Source organism: Phoca vitulina, unplaced genomic scaffold (genome assembly GCF_004348235.1).
Source record: "Phoca vitulina isolate PV1807 unplaced genomic scaffold, GSC_HSeal_1.0 scaffold75, whole genome shotgun sequence".
NCBI classification, from domain to species: Eukaryota; Metazoa; Chordata; class Mammalia; order Carnivora; family Phocidae; genus Phoca; species Phoca vitulina.
In genome coordinates, this window is record NW_022589778.1 from 1,554,948 (window position 1) to 1,565,631 (window position 10,684).

Here is a 10,684-nt window from a genome sequence, read left to right on the forward strand (position 1 = left end):
TATTATATATAGAAGATTAAGAGGTTTGTAAAAGGTTTATTTTTCTAAAACAGGCCTGGAGCTGATGTTCCTCTTTCAAAATACGGGAATCTGATCAAGACACACTTGCATGTGCCTCAGATGGCCCGTCTCAGTTGGCCAAGGTCTTTAATGCCACTTTTCCCTCCCCTCCCCCCCCATCTCCCTGGAGAAGATCTGGAATGGGAAGGAGGAAGAGAGCGGGGACTATGCAGTCCCCAGAGACAGCCCACAGAGCGGAAAGCTTTGTATCCCCCACTTTCCCGCCTCCTTTCCTGAGACCACAATTGAAATCCTCCCTCATTCTCCAGCTCTGCCCTCCTCGGCAGTGTCATCTCCCTGCGGCTGTCACACCTCATCAATGAATGCTCTCTCCACGGATAAGTCTGCTTTCACTGGTACTCAGAAATTTTAGGGTAACTGTTAAACTGGAAATTGCTTATAAAAAAAAAAGCTCCAGCCTATCTCCCATAACACTTTAAAAGTTAAGACTTAACCATTCACATAATCACAAGCTGACAGCACTCTGCAGGTGGAGCGATTCTGATTTTTTTTCTCTCTTCTAGAAGCAGGTGGGTTGATATAATGCCAGCCCTAAATAGAAGCTTTATTTATAGCCTTAGCAGAATGAGAAAAGAGCTGGCATAATCAAGACGGTACTGCATATTTTAAGGAAGGCTTTACCTTTAATATGCAAGTAGCCATTAGAAGACAACAAAAATGCAAATTTCCATTCCATTAAAATTGGTTAACTGTATTACTAAAGTTCTAAAGATAACTGTCTATGCTGAAAATGGGTCAAAAATTTGGTGTACAGGACCAAAAAAAAAAAAAAAAAAATCCAGAAATTTGATTGCCATGTTAACTTTCTTCATTTTGGTGCACACCTCCTATTCTAAATTGCTTTAATATCTTTAATCTCCACTACAATATAATCAGTACAGTCTATAATATCACATAATAATGATTAAGCAGGAGATTAACTCAAACTTGCAAAAAAAAAAAAAAACTTTCACGCTATTTATAAAAACTATATGTGTTTAGCAAGGCCTGACTCATATACAAACATATGTGATAGCAAGAGATGGGAACTGAGTCACAAACTTTATTTAGAGGCTGTTTGGAAGAAAACATACTCTTTTCCTCCCTAGTTATAAAATCAGGTGTATTACACACATGGGTTGCTTGATATGCAAGTCAATTGTCTTACGTTTTTTCCATACAGTTTGGAATGCCCAAATCATAATTTAAAAGCTATTGTTTATATATACATATATAAATATGTGGGAGAGGGTGGCTTGATTTTTTTAAGTGTTTAAAATATAACTGTTTTAAAGACTGATATGCTTGAGCAGGAGGGAACAAGAGAAAAAAAAAACAATGTGTGTCTGTGCTCTTCTTTGATTTTTTATCAAAATCTTATTCTGGGAACATCCCATGATTGGAAGTTAACTAACAATCTACAGAACTTATTTTTGTTTTGTTTTTAGATGCCTGATTGTTTTTGTTCTCAAAAAATTAGTGATGACAAAAGTATCTCAGTTTAGGTTTGTGTCTCATTGACTATTACTGATTCACTGTTGTGGGCATGTTTTTTTAACATGTAAAACCAGGTTAACTTATTTTATTAATATGTAAAATAAGTTAAGAAAACATGTTTTATTTACATATGTAAAGGGCTTAAGCATATGACATCTCAGTTAAATCCACTGGGGTATTATTAAGAAATGAAATGTAATAAAAGGCGATTGGAGTCCTACATCAGAAGATACTTCCTTACTGAGAGAGGCAAGGTTCTATGAGCCTTAGGAACATGAAATTGCTTACATATCTTTAGCACTGTTACTAGATTGAATAATCTAATAATCTTCAGTCAGGGAAGAAGCCGATCCAGTGAAATCTGATTCTAATGCCAGAGTAGGCGGAGACCACTCAGAGCAGAAATCAGAAACCAAGCTATTAGGTTCTTTCTACACAAAATTACCAAGGGGCCATAGTTTGATCTGCTGGATATCCAAATCTAGGTAATATTAACCCACTATAAAGATAATCTATTTTAGTGAAGATAAATCCTGTATCACTTGAAAAATTACCCAAATTCATTTGACTTGGTTACATGAGCAAGTAATGGGCATGACTTCAGGCATGAAGAGTTCAGCCAGCCATACACATAACATCTAGTTTTTCTCAGTTACTTTTCACTCAGCTGACTATCAGTGATTCAAGACATCCTCTAAGAGAGGAAGGCACAACAAATTTTAAGAAAGATTGCTCGTCTTCAGGCAAATGGGTAACAAGGGGAAGAGAAGGCTGTCCAGCGTTAGAGTGAAAGAATTAAAAATGTAGAAACTGCATTTGTGCACTCTTTCTGCTGAACATGAAGGTGCTCTCTCTTCACTTTTGATCCTGAAGGGAATGGGCTTCAGGGAGCCGTGCTCAGGGAGCTATGATCCCATGATACCATCTTCCTGCCCTGTGGCTTGTTAGATGCCTTCCAGGGAAGAAGGAGGCACCAAGCCGATAGGAAGTCTTGATATAGGACAAGAAAGCCCGGGATTCACCTCTACGCAGCAGCAAACACTCGAACTCTGAGCCTGCTGGCTTCTTTAATTGCAAAATGAAGAGCTTGCCACCAGAGAGGGACTTCCTTCTCCCTGAAGATTCTCTAGTAATGCCAGAGCTGCTTGGGTAAGAGTCCATCTCTGACTATGTGACTTTCATTTTATACTACTGAACTCACATGACTAAAATAGATGATCCATGAAGGGAGTTTCAAATGTGTTGAGTATACCCCTCTGCAGACAAATACATCACAAGTCGGCCTGGCCAGTAAACATACTGATCAGGGAGATGGTTCTAGTACTTCAGGACTTGTTTTTAACACTGGGAAGAAGGTAACATCACTAAGTCAGATTTTTTAATGAAAGCTAAATGTACTTTTAACTCAGCCTATCTTCGGGCTCTACTTAAAAAAGAGACTCTGGCCACGTCCTGCTTCGTAAATTTGGAAGCCCATCATACTTTGTTTCTGGGGATCCCCCCCCCCTTATTTTCTTCAGTTTTGAGCATACTGCGCCAGTGGGCTGTTAATTTTTCTGTCATTTAATATGGTCAAAATAAATATTTTCAGTTCCTACCTACTCCTCTTAAGGCAGATAAGTTTATTATAGAACCTGATATTCTTTTCTTAATTACCTCACTGTCAGAACTAAAACCTAGGACATGAAGATTTGTTTATGTGGCATGAAGCCAAGTTAAGGAGGAAACCTCAGTGGAATTTCTAGAGGGAAATTCACCTAGAAATTCTGCCGGTGACTGGTGGAAAACACTGGCTTCTAGGGTTTGTCACTACAGCACTTCTCATCAACCCTTATAAACAACAAAATGCAAAAATTATAACCTTCTATAAAAAAATGTGGACTGAGAAGGAAATCCGCTGGTATAGCTATATAGGCATTGTTTCATTCAATAATACTCTGAACCAGGTAAGTCAGAATGTTGGGACATGTCAATAAATCTAAGTAGTATGTGTATTTTACTGCCAGATACATACACCTATAACTAAGAACCATCTAGAGAAATAACAGGCAGATGGAAAACATGTATCATATCTGAGGATTCTCACTGTTCTACTTGGCCTCTAATCAGGAAAGCTAAGAACAGAACTCAATCACTAAGGAGTCAGGGTCTGAGAGATGAAAATCCAAGCAGCGTCTCCATAAAAAACCAAACTACTCTTCTATAGGTTACGTCTTTGCTTGGAAGACCCAAATCTTATATGTGATTGCAAAAGTGACATCTATAGTGACTAATTTTGTTCATTGTCACAGTCAGAAATAAATATATTTACCAGACTCCCCTCCTCCATTTCTGAGGCAGAGGTAGCATTTATATGAGCCTTTTCTAATTGCAGCCTCCACTGGTCATATTCTTCCTAAGCACAGAAGCTCAAGCATGCTAGCACCATAGTACAGAGGCAATTCACTGCATTTAATCTATTCCTTTAGCCCTGGGCTATTAGCTGGATGTACAAAAGACTAATAGATTACATCTGTTATATACATTCAGGGCTCTCATGAAAGTTAAACACTTCCTTAAACACAGATCCATACCATGACATCCAGAGTTTCTTAAGCCTCAATGTGTATCAAACATCCTCCTGGAAATGAATCCACGGAGCCCAGAACAAATGTGTGATGCCAAGTGACTACCCAATCAGCTCCACCATCTTGATTTATATGAGCTCTTCTATCTTAGCAACACCCGCAGGGTCGGTTACCTCTGCTTTAGTGGTCTCAAGATCCTTCCATGGCACTGAATCTGAAATCTGCTGATATTAATGCAGGGCTGGTTTCAATACATGGAAGCTCTTTATAATCCTGAGTCTTCTGGAGTAAAAAAAGAAAAAAAGAGTTTGCAGAAACAAAGTAACTGGTTAGTCAAGAGAAGAGTAGTTCATTGTTTTAGTTCAATGTATTTTAAGAATAGCATTTGATAGGAACTGGATAGCACAAGCTTTTCAAATGAATGGCAATGAGAAATTAGGTATATACAAGATAATTTCACTTCAAAGGAAAATGGATCGTGTTTATGTATGTATCACTGCCTCTAATATTGGTCTTCGTAGTTCAGGTTCCAAACCAATAAGTACACAAATTCTTTATTAAAAATTACCTTAAATGTCTGTATATTTATATCCTCTTAAATGCTGCCAGTATTAGCTCAAATACATGCCCACAGGAAATTCAGGAATCTGCTTAATTCTTTCCTTTTTATCCTTTATTAGAAATTGCAAATCAGATTTCTCCAGCTTCTGTTTTAAAATATGTAGAAATTTTAATTTTCCATTTATCCAAGCACAATCTCCTTTCATTCATTCATTCATTCATCCATCCATCTATCCATCCATTTAATCAGGCAACATCTACTGAGTATTCATTATGCTAGTAACTTAATAGCACATTGATGAATAAAGTCATTATCAAATTGTGGTCCAAACTTTATTCCTGCATTTCTCCACTTTAACTTCTTTGATGTCCAAGGTGATCACAACTTATTTCTCATTCTTTCATCCAAATCATGTGGTTTAGAGATGGGCCTTAGTGTCCAACTAGCCAGGTACTAATCTGGCTTTAAGGACCTACCTGCTTTAATGATCCATTCTCAGGGAGTCAGAATAGTTAAGTACTAAAAAAACAAGGATCTGGGGTAAGAGTCCCCAGGGCTCTGTCACTGGATTCACATTTCTTTATGAACAAGCTACTTAACATCTCTGCATCCCCATCTCTCAAAAGGACCATAACACTACCTACCTCACAAGGGTGCTGTGAGGCTTACCATGAAAGCATGAGGGAATGGTACGTAGAATTGGGGGCCTATTACAAAGGTGCTACAGGATTTAGAGTTGGTTGGATAAAGTTATTGAGTATGAGCCCCTCTCCCCCTGGGAGTCCCAGGTCTGCCAGGTTATATCAACTCCCTTTACAACTAGAATCTAAAATGGCATTGACCATCAATTGGCTTGGTTGATCTTTAATACAACCTCTACAAGATTTATCACAAACCCCACTCTCTTTGAGAGATGTTGCCTTGGGAAAATTTTAACATGTTAACAAAGGATAATAAAATGATTCACTTCCAGGTGCTGGGGGTGGGGGAACAGTTATTATTTCAATATGATTCAAGAATTTGAATGGATATATTCAAGGGGATGCATTTTATTGGAGAAATTTATTGCCTAGGGCTTTCTGTTGTTTTAGTCTGACTCCCCAGCTTTCTGTACCATTGTTTAAACATACATCTCCTTTTCCCTTTCAGTGGAAGGGAAGCTATAATCCTCGTTTCATGATGATTCTTTTAATGAAGTCTGTTTTGCTCAAAGGACAAATTCTTTTCAACAACTATTGTAATTATTTTCTTAGAGGGCCATTTTTAATTGCCATATTGTTTAGCTAAGCCCTATTGTCCTGGTGTCCTTCATAACTGTCAGTTGCTTTAAAATAAAGGGGTGGGGGGGAGCTGATAAGCACATTGTTGTAATTTATTTGTATGTTTGAATTGTCTTATCAGAAAACAAGGTTATGAATTTCATCTGTTGAGACACAAAAATAAAATAATTTCCTAAAAAAATTGTATTTGGTTTTTGAATATTCTAAAGTAACATTTATTCTTCATCTTTTAATGTTTCATTAATAGTGTTTTGTTACTAATCATATTATAATGAAGCTTAGCCTTCTATATTCATCAGTATCGCTCAATTCTTTTTTTATATATAGTTGGGAAAGAATCAAATAAAATTGTTCAAGATTTAGAATTGAAAGAAATCAAGAAGAGCCCACTCTCAGGGATCTGCAATTCAAGGCTGACCGTGGAATTACCCAAGACAAACAGGTATGAAGAAAGAGCTTTCAAGCTATATAGTAATATCACCTCTTTTTTTTTTCCCCAGTGCAAAATGTTACTCCAAGTAATGGAAAATGACCAGGAGATATTATTTTTATCAGTCAGGAAACTTTAAAAAATGAGGTGAAAATAACTGAGCTTGATTTTTAAAAAAAATCTCTGGGCCAAGATTCTGCCATAATAATTTAGAGTAACTCTGCCCCCTCTGACCCGCCCCGCCCCCGCCCCCCCACCCCACCCCACCCCAGGCAAAATCCAAAAACCACATTGGTATCTGAGCTTGGGTTGCCACAACAAAATACCATAGATTGGGCGGTTTAAACAACAAATTTCTTTCTCACAGTTCTGGAAGCTGGGAAGTCCAAGATCAAGGTGTTGGCAGGGTCAGTATGGTAGAGCTCTCTCCCTGGGTTGCAACGGCTACTTTCTCACTGTGTCCTCGTGTAACCTGCCTTTCCTTGGTGCATGAACATGGAGAGAGGGAGATAGCTTCTTCTCTCCCTCTTTTCATAAGGCCCACCAATCCTATCAGATTAGGGCCCCACCCTTGTGACCTCAATGAACCTTAATTTCCTCCTGGAAGTCCTACCTCCAAATACAAACACATTGTGGGTTAGGGCTTCAACATATGAATTTGGGGAGGGGGGGGGGCGACACAAATCAGTCCACAGAAATTGGTTTCTGCACACATATCAAAATGCTACATCGCCCTTCTTGATCATGAGCATGAGAGATGGTATATAATATTAGGAAGGCAAATTAGGAAAGTTGATACAAACAAGCCAAGATGCATTGAAAAAGGATTTCAACAACTAGCAAAGATTCCTCTCCTTGTTTCACTTCCTTTACTACTCACTCTTCGACTCTTCAAGACTCTGGCCTAGTTGTTATTTTCTGCAATTACGTATGATGTTTCATTCTGCGGCACCCAAGTTTTTAAAGAGCTTCTGTGTCTTCTGATTTCTCACAACACCCCCAGAGTTCTATTACCATTTGTCAAAAACCTTAACCTCTTAAATTTCTTTCTTATTCAATACCATTAGTTAACTTCTTTCTGGAATACCCACTCCTTGTCTGATGCTCCTTTCAAACCCTTCAAGTTCTATTTTGACTGTGACCCCCTCTCCATCTACTAGAAAAAGCCTTATATAGATTTCATGTCGAGTAAAAAGACAGGACAATATTCTCCCCGTGATCCAAAATTTACTCAAACTCCGGGTCACCTGTACCAATTTCCGGATAAGATTGGCTGACCCATGGGAGCCAAGTTATGGGCTATTTGCTTGTTCTCCATGGTTATTTTAGTGTGGAAAAGGTAATCGAAGTGCTCTTGTCTGAACAAGCAGAACAGCACTTGCTGTGACCATTTGCTTAACCTGAAGAGTCCTGGTGAATAAAATGTAGAAACGCCAACTGTGTGTTTGAAGAAGAGAAGTTCCCAAACTAAAAGCTGCTCAGATGCCCACTTGTCCTCCCGTGGCTGTGTCTGTTGGGTTTGCAGATATTAAGAAGCAAGGTGCCAGGCTCAGGGTGATAAGCCAACATCTGTCCAATATACTCATGCTCGCTGATGCTCCCAGTGAACCAAAACGCTGTGTCCAAGGCCAGGCTGCATGGACTTTGTCCCCTACTGGAATAAAAAATTTCCAGAAATCGGAAAGATGTCAGGGGAAAAGAGTAAAATCCTCCTGTGAAACAATTTTACTTTCTCAAAGATTAGACTTGTGCTTACTAGGCTAGACACCCTCACAGGAAACACAGTGCCCTTTGCCTCTTGTGAGCACTAAAGGGGTCAAGGCCGTGGTGGTTTCTTAGCCCCTCCCATTCTATTTGTGTTCATCTAACCATTAGTTAGCGAGCCTCCTCAAACGTCACTCTTTCAAAGGTCCAGCACGAGACATAGGACACCAAGGTAATTCACAAGGGGTCATTTGGTTTTTCCTAATTATAAAGTAATATATACTTGCTCACTGTAGAAAAGTGGGAAAATAAAGAGGTTGGAGAAAAATCTTATATTCCCATCTTTCAAAAGCACGGCTATTATCATAGTATCATTCCTTTTGATCTTTTCCCAAGTGATGAGCTAGGTTTGAAAATAGCAATTTAACATGTTTCATTGCTACCACCATAACTCCCTTCTGCTCCTCCACCTCCTTCCTTCTCTTCTTCCTGCTACTTCTCTCCATTATGTATTTCAGGGCCTCTTGTGATGTGGCAACAGAACAGCTCCCAAAGCAGAAACAACCTGCCTATTTGCTCAGTCAGGACCTCAGGAAAGGGTTCTGAGAAAATCCTCAGTAGTGATCATGATGGGAGCTGAATCTTCAAAGGTTCATTTTCTTAAAGAAAGTTACTCCCAGCCCAGTCTATACGATCCTCTGAGAAATTTGCAGAGCCAAAAACGAGAGGCAATACTGGATATCAATTACACCCACCTGGTGCCCACCACCTACCTGGAACATGACAAAAATAAGCTCATACATCCTCCCCAAAGTCCTAGAGGCCGGACCTCTCTTTCTTGTTTCATAGGATTTTCACCTGATGCCAATTCCAAAATCCATCTTCTTTCTGCTCTGCCATGCTGCCCCCAACCCTGAAATTCTCTTAAGTAGAACAAAATTTTAGTCATTTCACAAGGAGCCCTCTGATGATCGTTGTGGCCATACACATGACATTCAGCTTCCCCAACTCCCTTTGCTTTCAACTGAGATTTGTTTCCTTTCACTGCTGCACCCCTCACCCCCTGCAGCCACCCTGGATCGGATCCCTTTTTCATTCCCCTGATGTTCTTTGCAACAACATCCATCCAGGTGAACTCTCTTCCTACTAATGCGGATCTAACGAGAGATGCTCTGAAAGTGCTATTGTAATTTGGAATTAATTGCAATGATAGTACAGATGCGGCTGGAAATTCTTTGCTGCCTGCTTCTAAAAGCTTGACTGTCTTAACGGGCAAAGGAGCATTTTGGTTCCTCTGAAGTTACCATCCCGCGTTAGTGATCACAGCCACCACAGGGAAAAATATTGTTGCTCCTCACCTTCAAACATCTTCTGCCCTCATGTTAATAAAGCCTCTTTTGGGAAGTTGGTTATGTAACCCAAAGAAAAGAAAAGAATAGAAAAGGAAAAAGAAATAAAAAGTAAGTTGTGCCACCCACTGGTGGAGGAAACCCATCTGCTTTTTATAGGAAATCATCTTTGTCTGTTCTACAGAACTTCAATTTTTTTAATGGAAGGAAGATATATCTTAGGGTAAATGAAATACTGAGGCGTGCTGGCCTCATTTGGGAACACTGGGTGTTGTGTAAGGCTGGAAACTTCTGCTAATTGGGGAAGGAGAGAGAGGTTAATGATGCAGATGGACACTTTGTGGCAACTCTGACCCACACGTCACAACCATCTCCCCCAGGAGGATGAAAACCATCTTTCAAGTACCAGGAAGGATCATTAACAGTGAGTGGTTGCCTACTAGTGTTGAATGAAGCAAGGTAAGCCTGCCGCTGGAAATTCATCTCATTCAGGGACAGATAAGCAGAATGACAGAGGGATTCCAACACAGAAACCTTAATATATTATTTAGGTTTCCAATTAAACACCTGCATGTTAACCAGGGACAAGGCCGACTGCCCGCGTGTGCTTCTGCAATCTTTGCAATGCAACCCGGACTATTTGCTGTCAGAGTTATTGCATGCATAGTATTCTTCGCAAAGTCCTTATATCGTCACATGTTCAGAGAAGGGACTCCACCCTCTTGAACGCTTTCAGTGAGATGAGGAACAAGGAAGCTGCTATCTGGTCTCTTGGTAAATCATTCACTCAGGTAGTTACTGAGAACCTACTCTCTGGCAGCTATGACAGGAGTCTCTGCATTACAGGCGGCCCCTGGAAAAGGAGATAACCGGTCAGGGCCTGTTCTGGAGCTACCAGTCTGTCTGGGAGTCTTTCAGCAGGCTGGCTTTTAGTCCTGCCTTTGTCCACCTTGTCAGGTGGAAAACAACGTGTATCAGCTCTTCATGGGAAGCTGGGCCAGTGACCCAGGGAGGGGACGACCTCAGCAAAAACTGCTACAGGCCACAGGTTCAAGTTCACTTTCAAGGAGCTGCTTTCCTGGGCAAAAAAAAAAGGCTCCTGAGACTGGACTATCCCAAAATGAAAAGCCCTGGGATCAGGCTAATGCACACACTTCCCATTTTAGAAATATCTTTAAGAAAAAAAATAAAGTGATATGTGAAAGTCTCTTCTCTGTCCCAGGGAAATTCTTACA

General features: G+C 39.9%; 1 protein-coding gene across 1 annotated transcript in view; it reads left to right on the forward strand.

Annotated features, from left to right (window-relative positions):
* LINGO2 (leucine rich repeat and Ig domain containing 2) overlaps window positions 1–858 on the forward strand; it is a 1,236,800-nt gene extending 1,235,942 nt beyond the window's left edge. Inside the window, exon 8 of the transcript XR_004298032.1 lies at window positions 54–858. The gene's annotated coding sequence lies outside the window, so the exon portion shown is untranslated. The remainder of the gene's footprint in view (window positions 1–53) is intronic.
* The last annotated feature ends 9,826 nt before the right edge of the window (window positions 859–10,684 follow it).